The sequence below is a fragment of the Leptodactylus fuscus genome, chromosome 1, assembly GCF_031893055.1.
Source record: "Leptodactylus fuscus isolate aLepFus1 chromosome 1, aLepFus1.hap2, whole genome shotgun sequence".
NCBI lineage: Eukaryota > Metazoa > Chordata > Amphibia > Anura > Leptodactylidae > Leptodactylus > Leptodactylus fuscus.
The window spans coordinates 148227389-148248333 of NC_134265.1; the positions used below are offsets into that span (position 1 = coordinate 148227389).

The window sequence follows — 20945 nt, forward strand, 5'->3', positions numbered from 1 at the left end:
TCCTTAGGCCTACATTATAGTATATCATGTTTGTGTGACACTGTTCATCTCTGAACCTATTCATAACATATATATATATATATATATATATATATATATATATATATATATATATATATATAATCTCATCCACGAGCAGTGAATAAGATTTTTTTTTTAAAAAAAGCATACCCTCAAGAGTTCTGCTGATTGACCACAGCAGAACTGCGGCAGAGCCGAAGAGCCGAGACGCACGGGAGGGCACTGGAGCTTTGAGGACAGAGGTCTAAAAGCTTCACACCCCCCCCCCCACACACACACACAAAAGTTTAACAGTTAAATTGACCTATCTTCAATAATTCAACTTACACGATATTTATTCACTGATATTTCTGTAAGTAGTTTATGATGACTGTCACCACAATTATGATATGATGTTTGGCAATATGCTACATGTACGTATATATACACACATACACACACACACACACACACACACACACACACACACACACACACACACACACACACACACACGCAAAGCAAAAAAACACATGTAATCCTGAGCATACTTTTATAGACACTTGTTTGTTTTTTGTTTTTTTTACTGTGGTGCAGGCTGTTGCACTTTTTCAACTTGCATGTTTTTTGGTTTTATATACAATGGGAAGTGACTGCCTTTGCATGGAAATAAAGTAGTATCTATTTGCATTGCATATGTTTATATGCATCAAAAAAAGGAGAGCGAAAAAGTAATGTAAGAAAAAAAAATAAAAATTAAACCCAGTCCCCAAAAATACAAAAAAAAGGTTTGAAGTAACAGGTGGATGTATTTTTTGCACGCACATGTGAGAAGTATCCATGAAAGTTATTCCCCAAATCAGAGGTTCCCAAACACTGAGCCGTGGCCTGGTATCGGGCCATGTATCATCTGGTACCGTTATGCTTTCCCAGCATAATGTACTGACCAGGAAATCTGGCATTCACATTGACAGAGTCTGAAGTTCAAAACACAGTAGTGTGAATGCAGATACCATATTCCTGCACCCCCTGCAAGACATTTTTCCTACAAATACACTGCCACCCCACACTCACAAACTCGTGAAGAACGTATTAAATCTTTGTAGGTCCTTAGCTGGTTTCGAACCCTGGAATCCAACTAATACAGGTGCATTTCTGCATCAATATTATGGCAGACAGATCCAACTAATACAGGTGCATTTAATATTATGGCGGCAGATCTTATCCCGACAGAGCACCTGTTCACCTGAATTACTAGCATGATGAGGACCTATAATGCTGTAAGTTATCAGACCTGTTTTACATGTCAGGGTTTGTGGCCGTAACCTGAAGGAAACATTTCTTCTCTCGCTCATGTGGAACTGGCTTTAGGGTGCTTATTTTACGCCTTGAGCTGTGGCTAACTTGCACATGCTATCTGTTTGGTTTGTTTCTGAAATTTTTATGGAAATTGTGAAACCTGCATGTAATTTTATATTTTTCTGTTGACTTAAAATCCCTTCAGTAGCTTGAAGATCTCCTCAGTGTGTGCCCAGGGCTTTGTAGCTTGATAGTAAACTGTCTGTATTTGAGCCTATTTTCTGTAAAGGTCGGTTCACACTACTGTGATTTATTGTCTGTTGCTCTCATCTGTTACAGGATGAAATCAACAGACATTAAAAGACGAATGCAGACGGAGTCCTCTCTGTAAGGTGTCTGTCTGCATTCACCGCCATGTTAAAACCTGATGGAAGCTTTCTTCTGTCACGTTTTTTCTTTTGTGGCAGAAGAAGAAAAAGTACTGCTTGCCAGGCCCTATGTGAAAAAATATCCTCCCAAATGAATTAACCCGTGACTAACCACCTTTTTTTTTTTTTTTTTTAGAAAGCTGACAATTTCACTAGTCACACCCAGGCATTATTACAGCTAGACCTGTAGAATCAAGAAATCCCTTAAATAGAACCAATAGAATCTGACAACTTGAAGTAGGGTAAACGATCCCAAAAAGTAAACGATTATTCCCTGATCTGAAGTGATTCAAGAGCAGATAAGAAATAGTCATTGACATCTATTAGTCTGGAGAAAGTTACAAAGACGTTGCTAAGGTTTCTCTATGGAACAGGGACTCCGTCGACACCACTGTGAGAGTTATCCACAAATGGAGAAAACTTAGCACAGTGGTAAACCTTCCCAGGAGCAGCCAGGCTACCAAAATTATTTCAAGAGTGCATTGACGACTCTTCTAGGAGGTCTCAAAAGAACCCAGAACAACAACTAAAGCGCTGCAGGCCTCACTTGCCTTGGATATGGTAAGTGGTCATGGTTCAGCAAAAATACCAGACAAAATTGCTATCCATGGGATAATTCCAAGGCAAGAATATACTGCTGACCAAAAGAATACAAAGGCTCTCTCATATTTGCCAAAAAAATCTTGTTAATCCCCAAGACTTTTGGGGAAAATATTCTGTGAATTGATGAGACAAAAATGGAACTTTTTGGAAGTTCTGTTACATCTGGTGTAAAAGTAACACAGCATTTCAGAAAAAGTACAACACTTTAGCAGTCATACATGGTGATAGTGTGATGGTCTGGGGCTGCCGCTCACAGAAAAAAGTAAGCTAGCGGTCTACATAAACCTCTATTGTGAGGGGGCGGATTATGACGTGGATTCAGCGCCAAAATCTGCCCCCTCTTGCCCCGTGTAAACGAGCCCTTATACTTCTATCTTCTGCTCAATCCAGTCCTGGATTTGGCTCAAAAAAGCAACAAAATCTGCAACAAAAACGCTGCTTTTCCACAACATAGGCTCTCAGCCTAAAATGGGTTTTGTTTGGAGAAGTCTTCTAAACACACCTATCTTTCACTTGCATCTGTGCTCTTGTTCTTGCGACACATCAATGTTTATTAGCTTCAGACTAAAATGAAAAGGCTTGTCTCTCCCCTTTTTTTTTCGTTTAATACTATCTGCAAAGTATTTATTTTGCTTTTGCATGTAAGCATAATTCTGATTTCAGCTCTGTTTTATTTACTTAGCCGAGAGGTAACAGGTGACACTAGAGGATAATCTTGTGACAGGTACCACCTGTCTTTTCTCCAGCCTGGCTGTAGAGTCTGCCTAGATACTGTATGTGCTGACTTCTGTATGCATACAGGATGATCACTGGTCCAGTACAGAGGAAAGGGTTTTTCAGCATCCCAAAGTCCATAGAAAAATAAATACCGTATTTTTCGGACTATAATTTCCCCAAAATTTGGGGGGAAAAGAAGGGTGCGTCTTAGTCTGAATGTAGCGCCTGGCACCCGCCGTAATAGAGAGGCGAATGCCGGCAAGGGATAGACGCCGGCACAGGTGCCGGGGCTTGAGACATCGCTGCGTTCCTCTGCCCTGCATGAAGCCAGCAGGGGCGATGCTATTCCGCTCCTCCGTCCCCCCGCCGCTGGCTTCATGCAGGGCAGAGGAGCGCAGCAATGTCTCAGGCCCCGGCGTCTATCCCGTGCCGGCATCCGCCTCTCTAGTACAGCGGATGCCGGGTCAGTATCGGTGGCCCCTTCTCCCACCGGCCCCGTACCTGTAAAGTTGCAGGCCGGCTCCTGCGCGGCGTTATCGCAGGAGCCGACCTGTTCGGGTGACAGCCGGGAGCCTAATGAGGCTCCCAGGCCTGTCACTGCTATATTAGTATTGCCGCTGGTCTCTATGACCAGCCGTAATACTAATAGACAGAATGTCCCATAGACGGCAATACAGTTGTATTGCCGTCTATGGGACTTGCAATCAAGTGACCGCAGGTTCAAGCCCCCGGGGGGGAATAAAATAGTAAAAAAAAAAAAAAAAAAAAAAAAGCTTTAAAAATATAAAATAAATAAAAGTTCTAAATCACCTCTTGTCCCTAGAATATATATATAAAAGTAGAAAATCATATATCATAAACCACTGGGTTTTTTTTCAATACAAGGTGATCTAAGCAATAGATATCCCCCAAAATGGTATAACTAAAAAGTACTTCTGGCCCCGCAAAAAAAAACACTCTATGCGTCCCCGTACAGCTGCAGGATCACCTGTCAATGTGGCCTTGCAGCTGTTGCAAAACTACAACTCCCATATATTAAATATTTTACCATTTTTTGCTTCAAAATTTTTTTTTCCTATTTTCCTCCCCCTATATGGTCTTACATTATTTTTTTATCTAACTATTATGCCTGGTTCACATCTCTGTTCTGTATTCTTTTCGGGGAGTCCGCTTTGGGACCCCCTCCGAACAGACTACTGAACAAGCAGTTATCTAAGAAACCACGCGGACCCCATAGATTATAATGGGGGTCCGTGTTTTTTCCACACGAATCATGCGGAGAGAAAAGTACTGCTTGCAGCACTTTTCTCTCTGCATGATTTGTGCGGACACCACACGGAAAACACATGGACCCCATTATAGTCTATGGGGTCCATGTAGTTTCTTAGCTAACCGCTTTTTAATGCGTTTGGGGGTCCTCCAAGCGGACTTCCCGAACGGAATACCGAATGCAGATGTGAACCAGGCCATAAAGATGGCTTTCAGAAATGGTGCTAATATTCCAGAGTTACACAAATAATGCAATCACATCTGGTATAATAATTGGAAAAGATGTCTGATCTCATTATTATACTACAATCACATTCAGTCCTTTAACATACATTTTATTTTATTTTTTTACTCCAGGCCTGTGTTCAACAGCTTGGAATGATATGCATTAATATATCTGAGGGCATTTTCTAATCAAAATCACAATTTAATTGAACATTTTACCTCAATTAAGATTAATAAATGATTACGGTATATTAGGATACATTCCTTTTAACATGCCACACCTTGAATTTTGGTTTATTTGCGTATTAGCAATGCTGATTAGATAGTATATCTAAATAATTGTATAATTGACGTTGGTAAGTTCACATCCATTAACTGAGTTGAATTTCAATTTTTGCCATCGGTGGTATTATATATCGCTAGAAATCTAACAGTGTGCTGAATTTGGCGCACTGTCAGCTTTGATGGTTCACATCCAGGTGTCGGAGATATTGGTGTCATTAATTTCGGCACCAATTTCCCTTCTCTATCAGAAGGGGGGCCTTATTGCTCAGTGTCATCGGCTTTATTATCCCTATAGCTGTTTGTTCTGTCTTTGGCTGGAAGGTCCATATCACTCCTGAGCTATAGAGTGCTTGAGACTTTCTGTCTGAAGACAGAACAAAGTGATGACGCGTAAAGTGGCTCATTAGTCTCCCCCCAACACGTTATTTGCCCCCCCCCTTTTCCCCCTCAAACACAGTATATAGTATATGGCTCCCTTTTTTGCCCCACACACAGTATATGACCTTTATATAGTGATATGTTACGCTGCTATATATTAGATTATTGGAATCATTTAATCACCCATTCACGCTCCTGTCCAGGCTGGCCTCTACTGCCACCACTAGGGTGCGCTGTACCAGACACTGAAGAATGGTAGGATGCAATGTCCTGGCATTCTTCAGCATCATAACAAAATGCGCAGCACCGCATAGAGGCAACAGCAGAGACTGGCCTGGACAGGAGCATAGATAGGCGAGTAAATTATCCGCTGTTACCTATTGCAATAATCCAATAGATAGCGGCCTATTCAAAAAGAATGCCGAATGCCTCAAGTCGCTTCACTGCCTGGCTCTGCTGTGCTGTCGGCTACAAAACATAAGGCAGGGGGCTGGATTTGGCCTGCGGGCCTTGTGTTTTTACATCTGTGCTCTAAGAAGTAAGGACTAATGTAATAGTTAAAGACCCAAGACTTTTCTTAATTGAAGTTTATTGCAACATTTGTTCCCTTCATTTTCACTATTGGTGTATGAAAAAGTAAATAAGATTACTTACACCTTAAATGCAGTATTTCTTCATCCAGCTCAGACAGACATGTGGCATCACAATTGAATACCACTGGAACTATAGGTTCAAATTTGTCATCTGGCATTTTTGGTCCAAACCACCGATTCCAACTCTTTTTCCTTAGTCCGACTCCTGCTCTTACCCCTTCTCTTTCAGCCATGGGCAGTAAGAAGCAGTAAAGTTCCTCTATTTCATTAAAACACCAGTGATTGAATTCCTAGGAAAGTAAATATGTAACAAACTTTACATCTTTAATTATACAATATTAATATTAGAATTATAAATAATGAATCACTTTAGTTGAAGATTAAGTCATCGTTGGTAACTTTTTTTCTAACTCTGACTCCAGACAAGGTAGGTCCCAACCCCATGACCCCGACTCCACTGCCCTGGTTTACCAATAACTGACTGTTGGGCATCTAGAAATCATCTTTAATATAGTTGCCGATACATTTGGGGATTGCTGCTATTTTAACAGCTGCTTATATTGTTGCTTGTATGGTATTAAATTACAATCGCATTTGTTCATGTGTAACTAAACATGACAAGTGTTATTTTAACAAGCATTTTCTAGATGTGCCCCCCCCCAAAAAAAAAAAAAAATAAAAAAAAAATTTGCCTACCTTTTAGCTTGCTATGAAAGCTTGGTTTGTAGCTATTTGGATAACAAATGCAAGCACTAATTCTACCGTGCTACTATTGTTCCTGGCTTTAGTATTTGTACCACTGGCGTATACAAGTTACAAAGAAGCAATTCAATATTAGAGGTGAAAGGTAAGTAATGTGAAAGGATTATTAAAAATGGAGCACCTTGTAAGAACTGCTCGCCTCTACACCAGATAGTAAACTTGTTTTGCAGGTCATCCTGTCCACCTCGGCTCTGTAGAAAATAAGTGTTTAGAAAGTCTGAAATTAAGTATTAAATACTCTTTAGTATTCATGGAAGCAAGTGGTGTAAACTTTGATATCTGGAGCTATGAATAGGATAAAGTTGGAGCTGTTGGTGGACTGAGGTTGGCCATAAGCAGAAGATTCAACTCTTTAGACTTTCAGGAAAGAGAGTAATACATTTTTAAAAATAAATCCCTCCAGCAGTATTATCGATAACCGCTTTCTGAAATCCAAGTATACGAATGTTAATTCAGGGTAATGTGCAGTCCTCCAGAACAAGAGCTACTTTTTTGCAGTGTTTCATTTACCTCTCGAGATTTTGGGATTTCAGGGGCTTATATTCTGTATACTATATAATATATAGTGAGAGAACGCATAGTAAACACTATGTTACAGGTGTATGGAATCCAGCACCTAGCTAGGCAGTCTGCCTGTGGAAAAATAGGTCAATGGTAGCTGATCTGCAGTAGCAGCATCCAGCTACTATTCAGGGACCTAAGCCAGCTGTTTGTGGCTCTGTGATGTGTATGGTGTGGGTGTCTGAAGTGCCCCAAACGGCCCTGTAGTGGCATCTTATTTGGGGGGGGGGGGGGGGGGTTATGATCTGATATTCATGAACTATCGTAAGAGTACGTCATAAAAAAAAATTCCTTGCCAATTTCTTTAACATTAGCACAAAGGCTGTACTCTAGGAACTTCATATGTGTACAAAAAGAGAAAAACATGGCCCGCACATCCCAACCTTATACATTGATCTAGTGCTTCTCAGCAAATTTTACAATACCGAACATGAGGTTCTTAGTATACATATTGATCAATGTGCATAAGCCCACTAGCCACTTCACGGTGACCTCTTTATAGTGGGTCCCTACTCTACTGGGCTTAGCGCTGCAAAGCGACCGCCACAACCGCAAAATACTCCAGGAACTTCATGGCATGGATTTCTGTCACAGCAACTACATGTAAGCCTTACATTACCAAACACTATAAGTATTGGCATGTTGCCACTGGACTCTGGACCGGTGGAATAATGAATCAGACTTCTCAGTCTGGACGTTTCTGGGTTTCGGAATTGCCAGAAGAGCATTACTTATCTGGCTACATTGTGCCAAGTGTTGTGTGTTTTTATTTTTTATTTTTAATGCATGTATATCTATTAAGTGAGGAAGCACAAAAGGGGTTACATTTTTGCAAGTTCTATTGTACTGAAGTGTTTTTAGAATCCTTACTCTGATTTAATGTTTTCTACCAAAATATTTTCACCACCCTGCTTTCCTAGGTTAGCCTGTTATACCTTATTGACAGTACGAAGTATGAAGTGCTTCTCCAGTAAATGGATAGTATCCAAATTCATGTTGCTATCAGTATTTATTTAATGATGGGCATGCATGGCAGAGTATATATCGCACATTGTTCGGTTGCTTGAATTTGGAGTTCCATCCCCCACCAGTTGGCTTGTGTCCTGCATAATCCAGTGAAATAAGGCTGTGGCAGTTTCTCACAGCAGGCAGGTGAACTTTAACCATTTGTTGTGCTGATTTATGGCTAGATGCATTGACAGGTAGACTTGGGCATCACTGGAAAAAGGGGCCACTGACATTTCATCTTGTCATTTGAATATTATAAGGTGAATATATTTCATTGACCTTGTCGGACCAAGAGACAAAACTTCCTGTTTTCATTATAGAACATCTTCTAGCCCAGTGTTGACTAACATGAACTTCTGGCATTGTCTGCAAGTCATTGTCCTGGGATACTGAACTGGAGGGCATGTGATGATGGGCGTACATGGGAAGGAAAAGGAAGAGTGTGTTCTGTATGTACATCCTGTGTACTTTTAAACTGTAATATAGCACTATCAACCTTCTCATGTATGCCTCTGCTCTAGAGAACAACAAAAATATACAGAGTATCCAAGGAAGAAAAGTTATGTAAAACATTTATTTTATTTTGAGGAGTAATAAAAAAAAAAAAGCTTCTTATTCTAGGTATAGCTGTTGCATACTTCTTATGGCACCCCTGGGTTCTTTTGATTTACTTTGAGCGTTCACCTAATGTGTCCAGTGCTGGGGAGAAGAGGCCACATCGTGTACTGTTTCTTAGAGGCTGAATGCAGGATAACCGAAATCACTCTACTGCCTCTGGAGAGTGATACTGGGCTGCTGAGCATGTGCAACTACCTGCACTGGTTACATTAGGTGGACACAGTAGGAGGTAATAGAAAGGACGATATGCTATGTATTGAAGTAAAAATAACTGTTTCAAGAATATTGGGTGAACCCAACTTCCCAATCTAAAGATCCCTGCAAGATGGTGGAAGCATCGTAGTGGTGGACCCACATACCTTCATATTCTCCTTACTCTTATTTTACTCCTGTGTCCTGCCCACATTTTATTTGGAGTAGTTTATTCCCTTCCCCTGGGGAGTTATCACCTGGTATTGGGTGGTGTGGGAAATGTGATTTTTCAACTGTAGATGACTACTATTAAAGGGGTATTCCCACGTCGCATACTCGCCACTCTTCGTTGCTCTAAAATCTTCTGTCTTCCTGCTTTGTTGCGTCATTGGTGGGCGGGGTTACATATGCAAAGCCAACGGCGAGATGCTGCTGGCCCTGCGTGTACGCACGGAGATGGTGAAACCAGTCTAGCCTTTACAATGTAATACAGACCCGGCATCTGCTGTAATAGAGAGGCGGATGCCGGGGAGTGTTAGACGCCGGCACAGGTGCCTGCGACATCGCTATGCTTTTGCCCTGCATGAAGCCAGCAGCTGCAGGAGCGATGCTACTATTCTGCTCCTCCACCCCCCCTGGAATAGCAGCATCGCTTCTGCCACTGCTGGCTTCATGCAGGGCAGAAGCATAGCGATGTCGCAGGCACCTGTGCCAGCGTCTACACTCCCCGGCATCCACCTCTCTATTACAGCGGATGTCGGGTCTGTATTGGCGGCCCCTTCCCCCCAAAGGGTAAACTACCCCCCCCTTCCAGGCTCGCTCCTGTGCACTTAGCCCCTCCCCCCTGAGAGCAGCAGATACATCACTTGACTTATGACCAGATAAATCAAGGGATGTGTCAAAAAAAAATGAATAAAGTAAGATAGTGGCCAAACAAAACAGTTTTGCTGAAACAATGTATTTAGGAAAAGTCTTACATCCACATTAACAAGCAGTATAGATAGGATCCTTGTGATGGGACAACCCCTTTAATCTCATAGCTATGATTGAGGATGTGTGGTCAGGCTGGTTGTATATGGCAGTTTTTTTTTATACTCATACACCTATGTTTAATTACCCCCCCCCCCCCCACACACACACACACGCCTCCCTAACGCTTGTTTTCTCAGCCGCATCTACCCACTGAGTTATGGCATTTAACAGTATTGTCTCTACCTCGTAGTTCCTCCTTTCTGATTTCTTTCAAATTCTCTAGATTTCTGATTATATGAACATCAATATTGATTACGATAATTAATAGATTTTTTTTTTTTTTTTTTAAAAAAGCTTGAACTGGATCAGTCAGCATTACTTTCCATTGGCTTTATTTTAAAAAAATTAGTGTTAAAATGCTTAATAGTGTTGACTGAACCTGCTGAAGTTCGGGTTCAACGAATTCTGCCAAACTTTGCCCAAAAGTTTGGTTCAGGTACACGAACCCAAACCCCATTGAAATCAATGAGGCCTTGAACTTGGTGACCCAAAAATGACTGTAAAATGGGGATAGTAAGGGGTAGAGGGACGCAAAATGGGGGTAATAACAGAGCAAGTGCCTGTAAAATGGGGTAGGTAAGGTACTTTAAAATAATAACTTAAAAAATAAATAAAAACCAAATGGAAATCTTGAAAAAGGTGGGAGAGGTCCAGGGGAGGAAGAAGAGGTGGATGTGGTGGTGTAAGTGAAAGAAGTGGAGGAGGAGGTAGCTAATACTTTACCCACTCACTCAGGCACTGGCACAACCAAGTCCTGTGGGATCCATGCCTGGTTCATCTTAATGAATGTATGTCTGTCCAAATTGGCTGTGGATGGGTGGATCCTCTTGTCTATGACGACACCCCCTGTGGCGTTCTGATAAGACACTTGCCACAGGGCAGGCCAGCACCTCCAAGGCATAGAAGCCGAGCTCTAGCCACATGTCCAATTTACCAACCCAGAAATTGAATAGGGAGGTCCCATTGCTCTGTACCATGAGACATGTCAACAGATACTCATCCACCATGTGAGTCAAAGTCTGCGCTGGTAGACAGTATAGGTAAACATGCAGTTATTTTCACTGCACTAGAAAACAGTATTCGTATACATACACAGTTATGGTTACTGCAATAGGAGACATTAAAGGTACACATGCAGTTAATTTTACAGCACTAGATTACTGCACTAGGACACCTTATGGGTAGGGTTGAGCCGAACTTGAAATTTCAGGATCGTTTTTAAAATCTGATTTTCGATCATTTTCCATTCGAACCCGATCCCAATGCAAGTCAATGCGATTTTTTTTAGATAATCGATCGGATTTTAAAAACTATCCTATTCACTACACAGCATGTAGTCCAAAAATTGTTTCAATTTTTGGACTCCACGCTGTGTAGTGATTAAAATAAAAATCCACCCTGGTGTCCATTTACCTGCAGATCCGCTGCCGTTCCCAGTTCTTCTTGGTCCGGTCTTGGTCGCTCCTTCACAGGCCTTCAGAGCGCCGCCACCTCCCTAGGCTAGTGTTAGAGATTATGGGAGTAGGCGGGGCTTGTTGTGGCTTAGGAGAGTGTGGGTTGGGAGTTGTGAATGCATCACTCACGTCTCCTCTCCCAGTACCCGCCCACACTCTCCTAAGCCACAAGCCTTGCCTTCTCCCAGCAGCTCTATAATACTAGTCTAGGAAGGCGGGGGGCGCAGGGCGCTGTGAAGGAGAGAGGACCGGACCAGAAGAGGGCAGCAGCAGCACTTCTGTGCAGGTAAGTTGAGCGAAGTTACTTGGAAGTTCGCTCGAAGTTGTCTAGTAGATAGACAAGTCAATGTACAGTAGTATCTTTCTACTCACGAACCTGCCTCGTCGTCCTCACAGCAGCGGAGCACACAGTGATTTACCGCAGCCTGCCACTCTTCTGCTTCTTCCGTGTTTTACTGTATATTCAGCTGAGTATACGGTAAAACAGGGACGAAGCTGAAGAGTGGCAGGCTGCGGTAAATCCATAGGAATGAAGTAGCCAAGCATTGTGGGAAATAACCTCCGATCTCGATCCCGCCTGAAAAGATCGGGATCGGAATTCCGATCGCGATCGAGAAATTTACTCGATCGTTGATTGGAATCCGAACATTTCCGATCCTGATAGCTCAACCCTACTTATGGGTATACACACACAGTTTACTGTCACTGCCCTGAAAAGGGCAATTATTATTTCTTGGCTAACTGTCCCTTGCAGTATCCGGCTCCTCTCACTACCTCACTGCATTGCCCTGAAAAGGACAATTACATTTAGCTAAGGCCCTGGGCATGTCGGTTGTGTCTATGGGCTTAAAGCTGGTTGATTTGCCTGTCAGACAGCTTTAGGGATGAGCCAACCCCGAACTGTGTGGTTCGGGTTCGCTCATCACTAACACTTAATAAAAAAACACAATTTTTTTTTAACACAAAAAATTTATGGAATCCGTGACCACGTCCATATAAAATGTAAAGTTTTTTGCTTTTTCCTCTAAAGCAATGCTTACAGGTTTTGAACCTGGACATATCAGTTTGTTCTGATTGAAAAAACATAAGCTTTGCTTCTTAGAATGTGGTACTGCTGTTTTTTGTATGACTCAATACAGCAGGAAGTTGGATTCCGTTTTTCCTTAACCAGTTCTGGACTGCCCATAGACTACGGTATATACTTCCAGGCGGTCCTTTTGGAACGTGATGCTGGCTTGTACTACTGTAATAAACCGTTCCTGCCTTCTCGATCGCTGTGTGTACTTCGCTTAGTGAGCGCCATGCGTACAGCTACCTTCTGACCCAGCAGTCACATGACTGTTAGGGGCCGGAAACTCCATTATCTGCTGGGTCCTAGAGGAACCAGATCAGCTCTGCAGTACAGTGTAGGAGGCTCCTCTGACTGGTGCTGTACCACATCTCTGCGCATATCTTGCAGTCAAGTCCAGATTTCGCAGGCACAGGAAGAGAGGAGATGAGGACGATCCGTCCCGGACACAGGAAGACACGCAAGTACTGATATGAATGGGGATGGTGGGGGGGGAATACTGGTGCTGTTCCATTTCGGAAGCGGTGAAACTGAACGTCACTCTATTATCAGAAAGTTTGACTACCCCAGGGATATAGGTAATTATACAGTGTGTTGTTTTTTTTTAATGCAAGCAAATTAGAAGTTAAGCAAGGGGAGGGAGTTTAGTATAGAGGAAGAATTTGAGTATATCCCGGACAACCCCTTTAATGTGTCTGCTTCTGGGCCAATGCAGTGCTGGCCCTTTTTTTTTTTTTTTTTTTTTTTATTTATTTTTTTTTTATACATATAATATTTCTGTGTAATTTTGTTTGGACTCCTCAAAAGTGGACAGTGACCATATCCTACTACAGAATTCCTTTGTGTCGACCATAGAAGTTAACTGGGTTCTTACCATGAACATGACCGTATTTATATTTGCAAAAATACTTATTAGCCATATTTAAATTTGAAGCCACTTTATATGTTTGATAGACCAATAAAGAAACTATAGAGCTGTTTGAGCAGGAGTATTGTGTAGGGAGTGTCTCGCAGTGAAATAAAGCTGAAGTCTATTGCTGATTAGGGTGAGGCTTTGCAGCTTCAATATGGCTATTCAGGCTTTTTATTTATAGGACTGTATCAGCAGCCTTTATTTACCATATGAAGTCAATATCCCTTTGTGTGTATAGGAGGTAATACTGCCAAGTGTGTGAAGGTCCGGTAGTGACCCAGATGTTTTTGATGCTCCACTTACTGAATATTGCAGTGAAAAATGATTTACTAAGCTGTACGAAGGAACCTCTAATGTATAATAACAATGGGATTTTTGTTTGGTTTGCTAGACTTTACCTTTTACCCTATAAATTATGTTAAAATTTGGTTCCCCATCCAGGCCCGGCTAGAAATACAGCATGTAGAAATGCAAATGCAGGTTACTAATCTAATTTGATATTCTTTAACATAGTAGTATGGCTTGAGCTGTTCAATTCATATGGCCATATATAGTGCTATTTACCCTCTTCAAGTGGCCCAGAAGGAGGTACGACTGTTTTAAATCAAACATAAGAAGTGATACAGATCAGTTTAGCCAGTCACTGTCATATTTATATGACATGGAGAGTTAGTGGGGCCTTCATTAGGATCTAGCCTAAGTTGGAGAAATTGCTTTGTAGTTATTCTGTGCTTGGTTTAGGCCTCTCGTGTAGAAAGACTGCCAGACAGCTTTTATGTGCAGGGATCGAGCATTGGACCCCCACAGATCAAATACCGATGAACTGTTCTATGGATGGATCATTAGTATGAAATATGCATTTTGTTCTGGAAAACCCCTTCAACTTGCAGTTATCGACTACTCTGTTTAATACAGCCATCATTGTTGCTGTATTGAAAAAACTACATTGATGTACAGTAGTGTATTGACCTCAAAATTCAAGCTTGTGCATTTGTAAACAGAAAGTATACTGGGGTTTCCAGATGGACATTACTTACATTGAAAGGAATGCAGAACAAACCAATGAACCCAAGGATATAACCGAAGACAGCAGGTTAAAGGGATTCTACCATTTAAAATTTAAATTTTTTTCTTGTTGACACGTAGAAATAGCCTTAAGAAAGGCTATTCTCCTACCTTTAGATATCTTCTCCGAGCCGTCATTCGGTAGAAATCCCGGTTTTCGTCGGTATGCAAATGAGTTCCTTCACAGCACTGGGGGCAGTCCCCAGCGCTCAAACATCATTGGGGGCGTCCCCAATGCTGCGAGAGAACTCTGCAGCGCCGCCTCCATCTTTTTCAGGAACGTCCTTTTCATGTGTCTTCTTCCGGCGCGGGCGGTCAAACTTCTAGGCTTCGGGCCTAGGGCATTTTAGACAAAAGACAAGGACACACTAGAATTAACAAAAGTCAAATTTTAGCCACTAAGCCCCTGACCTACCCTAGAATCTCTTTGTCCACCAAAGAAGTTTGAATATTAGATATTTTTTTTATTTTGTGGGTTTCAATTTATTATCAGGTGTTTTATAATCTGAAAAATGTGCTGATTTGTTTTGTTTTTTTTTAGTCCCATTATACAATAATTGGTATTCTATAATTAATTACATGTATAGCTTGTTACATACTTACTGCCATAGGAAAAATAGAGAAGTCTAAACCTACCAACTTCACAGGCTTAGCTGAGATAACACAGCAACTTTGGCTAGAACAGCCATCGCTTGGTTTTCTGATTAGATTTTTATTTTATTTTTCCCCAATTGTCGTGTATAGCAACTTGAAAGTCCCAATGTTATGTAACTTACTATTAGGTGTGATGAAGGCAGCGGTTCCTGCAACCAGTGTCACAGCAGACATCACTTTTAATATTTTTGCTAGCTTATTGGTGACTTGTACATTGTGTGTAGGTAACCTCTTATTATTGTGTAGACATGTTATACCATTTTTAAAAGAAATAGTTTTGTGAGAGTTGATTTTCCTAGCCCCCAATGCTGTGAATGTACTGATCACCACACAGATATGTGCTGTGCCCTGTTTACCTCCCAGAGTCACTGTTTACTTCCATGATAAGCATGGGAATGAACAGCAGGGTATGACTGGCCAGAACCTTTAAAAGGTATCCAACATTAACATCTTATTAGCTGGATTGTATTAGATGGCTTACTGCTTCATAGAAAATATTTTACAGGTGCATTATTATGATGCCATCATGTATAGTGCCCACACAAATCTCTATACAGCCATCTTTATTTCATGGGTTGATTTTCCTAAAATATTAATATAAGTAGATTTTCACAAGGTTTTCATTCTCTCCCACCTGCATTTTGCAAATTTTACCTCCATCTCCCCTTGTCTTATGTACTGTACTTACTCTTTCTGACATTTCGGTTTTTCATACATGGAGCCAACAAATTGCCAGACTAGGCATTTATCATATTTAGTGTATTTTATGTTCATTTATTATTATTATTTTTTTTTTTTTTTTGAGCATACAAAGGTGATCAGTGAGTAGAAGGGATGGGTACATAGATAATTTTTGTGATGTTCAAGGAAAGCCAGTGTTCTTCATGCCTTCAAGTTGTGTGTGTGTGTGTGTGTGTCATGGTGATCTTTTTACTAGTAAAAAAGTGCTCATACATCCGTTCCCATCTAGTTTGCCAGTAAATGGATATTGCATTATGATTTCAGTAAGTCCTTCCACCTCCACTATTTAGGGTTTATATGAAAGAGCAGCTTATGAAGTGGATTGTGCCTCAAAATCTGCTTCAATTCTACCTGAAATCAGTCTTTTTTAAATTATAATAGGAGGCAGATGCATTACAGCTCCTATTGAAATAATTTAAAGTTTAGCTTCTGACTTCCTGAAGCAGAATTTCAGCTTCTATTTATTCCTTTGAACTTATCCTAATATGTGATGACTTAATAGTAAGATGGTGGCAGTCCTAGTATAATAGCATTTCCCTACTATTGAATGTACAAAATAAACCTTTGTAATTTATTTTCATTTTAACCCTTTAATACACAACCCACAACTAAGAAATGCTGGGTTTTATAGCAAACTTTGAGACCCCTAAATTATTTCAGACACCATAACAATCCCCTGAATCAATGGAAAACCCCAGATGGAACCCCTGAAGTAACACGCACCATAGATTCCATCCTTTAAATTGTTCCATACGCTGTGTCCTGACGCTGCATGGTAAATGGATCCATCGTATAACATTAGCTTTGCTTTTGAAAAGGAGTTATTTGGAGATATGGTATTTACATGTGTAGATGAACTCAGGTTTATGCTTTGGTGTTACGCTTGTTTGATATTTATTAATTCTTGGCAATTCATTGACCAGCTTATCCAAAGATCTTGAACGATGACTATATAAATATAAGCGTTGAATAGAAATTAAAGAGGGTTTTCAACCTTGTAAAAAATGAAGTAAACTATATCTGTTTAACATATGCTGTAGTAGCCCCCACTACTCTTATGCCTGCTGGCTACATGATTCTTATTGTTCATTGTGTATTCTGCCCAGTGTATGGACAACCACTTACTGGCCACATTTGTGACCTGTAGAGCTTTCAAAAACAAACAACTTAATGCTGTTAAGAAAGCAGGGACCCCTCAGCATGTGATGGATAGAGATTGGAAGTACATCATTTTTGCCATTTTAATAGTGTGTTGTTTACTATTCTTTCCAGGGATGTGAACCCATTTTCTAAGGCTGGATTCATACCAGTGCTCGCACTCCATTCCTGGATTATGTCCTCAAATTCACTTTAGAAATACAGAGAGAAAAGTCCTGCAAGCAGGACTTCTCGACACATTTTTGGGCACATTATTGTAGTCTATGGGGTTGGCATGTTTCTGCAGGTAACCACTTTTTAAGCAGATTGGTTTTCTGTTTTTCCGGTCTCAAAGTGGACCCCAACAAAGGCAATTCAAATGCTAGTGTGAACCTAGAGTAAGCTACAGTAAGCCTTCACCTACTACATGTCATTGTGAGGAGCTAAACAGTTGAGTATTGAGCTGCAGACTCTCACCAGTTTGCAGTCTCAGGATTTGCACTTTGAAAACCGTTTTATATTTTAACATGGAAATGCAAGTTGGAAATCCAGGGATAAATAATTAAAAAGAATCACAGGGAAAAAAAAAAAAATCAGTTTTATCATAGTCTTCACTTTACACGGCACCTTTCACAGACTATTGTAACATTATGTAAAAATTTGGGAGTTGAACTGGATTCCTTGTGCTCTGAGAGTACCGTGTAAAATGACAGTGCCATGCAGTCTGATGTAACATTTTACATTACTACAGTTTCCTTCCTGAAAACACAGGCTAAAAATAATGCTGTCACTTTTTGTCGGGGATACTAGAAAGAATGAATAAAAAACGAACATTTGAAAGTTGTAGAAATATTGAGATAGAGTTTCTCACGCGTGACAAACATGGAATGAACAGGGAATGTGTAGTTTATAACGGAATGAACATATATTCCATATATAGAGATATGTATTGAATTCCAGGTACTTCTATACATATTCCCTATTCAATGCGTGTCCTAGTTTACCATGGAATAAACAAATATTCAGTACTAGCTGGTACCCGCGACTTCGTCTGCGGTGATTGTAGAAGTGGGTATATACAGGCGCGGGTAAGGTTTTCGTACTGTGTATAAGGTATAGGATATGAAATGTAACTTTGTATCTTGTTTTTGCTGTAATTCAGAGAATACGTGAGACTTTTGTGTTGAAGTTAATTTGTATTTGAGCTGCTATATGGTGTTGTGAGAAACTTTACATAGTGACTTTGGGACAGAAGTATTTGAAGTTAACCCTTTCCCGTCGATGGCATTTTTTGATTTTGGTTTTTCATTTTTGACTCCCCTCCTTCTAAACCCCATAACTTTTTTATTTCTCTGCTCCCAGAGTCATATGAGGTCTTAATTTTTCTTGGGACAAATTTTTCTTCATGATGCCACCATTATTTATTCAGTATAATGTACTGGGAAGCAGGGAAAAAATTCTGAATGGGGTGGATTTGTCAAAAAAATGCATTTCTGCGACTTTCTTAGGGGCTTTGGTTTTACGGCGTGCACTGTGCAACCAAAATGACATGTCTCCTGTATTCTGTGTTTCGTTACGATTCTACCATTTTCGGGAAATGTTATTGCTTTGATCACTTTTTATTCAAATTTTTATCAGAATCAAAAGAGTGAAAAAAACGGCAGTTTGGCACTTTTGACCATTTTTCCCGCTACGGCGTTTACCGAACAGGAAAAATATTTGTATAGCTTTGTAGAGCGGGCGATTTCGGACGCGGGGATACCTAACATGTATGTGTTTCACAGTTTTTAACTACTTTTATATGTGTTCTAGGGAAAGGGGGGTGATTTTAAATTTTTAATCCTTTTTATTTGTTTTTATGTTTTTTACTTTTTTTTTTAAACTTTTTTTTTTTTGCATTTATTAGACTTCCTAGGGGTATTGACATGGGTGGGCGGTGTCGCAGATTGTCAGAGCGGTGGGGGTCGGTAAACATGGCTGCTCCGGAGCGTTAAAGAGAGCCTCCTGGAGTATCGTTAAGGGGAGGGGTAAAGTATATGTATATGTGATTGTGTGGGGTTAGGGGCGAGGCTGCAGAGGGCAATATGAATTTTGTGGCTTGCTATGGTCCAAAGTGTGTGAGATTGCAGAGATGGTGGTGTGAGTTTGGGTTTTGTGGGGGTCCTGGCACAAATGTATGTGCGCTGTTGTGACGAAAAGTAGCCTATTGCGCAATCGGGTGTATTAACTATGTTTGTGGAAACTTTCAGCCAAATCGGTCAAGCGGGTTTTGCGTGATTGAGGAACAAACATCCAAACACACAAACCCACAAACATCCAAACTCACAAACTTTCACATTTATAATATTAATAGGATATGCGGATGTGTGTTGAATTCCCTGTGCAGCTGCATTCTTCCTGGAATGAATAGGGATGTTATAGAAGTTTTAATGGAATGAACACATACTTCTTATAAAAGATGCATATGAAATTTCATGTTTCTTTAGAATGAATAGGGTTTCTGTTTAGACTACACGGAATATGTGCCCATTCCAGTATGTAGTGATTGTGTGCTGTACACTGCTTAGATATGCAATGAACAGAGTATACAGGTAGCATTTAGTGGAATGACCATGTTTTCCATACAAACAGGTGGATGTTGTAACTGCATGTGCTTCTTAAATCTAGAATACAAAGGATTTGTGTGTGATGCACGGTTATGTGTCCATTCCAAAATGCATTACACATATCCTAGTCATATAGACTATCTAAAAAGCACAACGGTATATGTGGAATATGTGTATGTCGCGGGGAAGTGATAAAACTAGGGATTTGATCAAATCCCGGAAGATGTTAATATAACAACTCTCTTGGGTCAATTCCCTAAAGAAAGTCAGTGATTTCATCAAATTCCTGAATTGTTTTATTGAAATGATGAAATAACACAAGTCAGGCTTCGCACAGCTCTATATTTCTCTTGTTACCACTCCCCCTTTACCTTACCACTCCTCTCTGGTGTCCGTGCCGGCCAGCGCTTCTGACTTGACGCCCACAAAAAAATGAGATCAGTTATAGAGGAAAAAAAAAAACTTTCCTGACATAACACAAGTAAGGATATAGGGTCCATTCCGCTAGCGGAAAAAAACAGCTAGCGGTACCCATTGAAATCAATGGAAGGCTTTATTTTCAGCGTGGAAAATTCCACACCAAATTCCTCACCATTTTCCTCCATGTGAATGGACCATCACACAGCTCTGTTTCACTCTTTACCACTACCCCTTTACCTCACTGCTCCCCTCCAGCGTCCGTGCCGGCCAGCGCGCTGCGCTTCTAAAAAAATCTAACTCTGACCAAATTTGTATCTGAAGAACAGTTTAACGAAACTATCAGGATGTGTATTGAACAATCGGCAGATAAAGAAAACACCTTTGTGGACTCGCGAAAGGATAGAAGAAGCTTCACAGTCATTGAACAAATTAAAAATAGCCGCAACTACTTACACTACAACGGATACAAACACAGGACTATTATGGAAAAAAAATTACGATGTTATGGAAGCGGGTACTAAAAAAATATCACCTTAAGTACCTATTTCTTGTTAATTAGTTTTGAATAAATAATTTGTGCTTCAATGATTATTGTTGTATTACCTGCTCTACATTGAATAATGCTGCTTTACTAAAGAAATACTTTTCATATCTAAAACAATATTATTTCATCATTTCACTAAAACCGTTCAGGGATTTGATGAAATCACTGACATTCTTTAGGTAAAGGACCCAACAGAGTTGTTGTTTTAACATCTTCCGGGATTTGATCAAATGCCTAGCGGAATGGACCCTATGTCCATACTTATGTTATTTCAGGAGAGTTTTTTTTTCTCTATAACTGACCCCATTTTTTCGTGGGCGTCACATCAGAATCGCTGGCCGGATGCCAGAGGGGAGCGGTATGGTAAAGGGG

General features: G+C 40.5%; 1 protein-coding gene across 1 annotated transcript in view; it reads left to right on the forward strand.

Annotated features, from left to right (window-relative positions):
* Positions 1 to 20945, forward strand: part of LOC142209281 (guanine nucleotide-binding protein subunit alpha-14) — a 123082-nt gene that overhangs the window by 46407 nt on the left and 55730 nt on the right. The window lies entirely within an intron of this gene.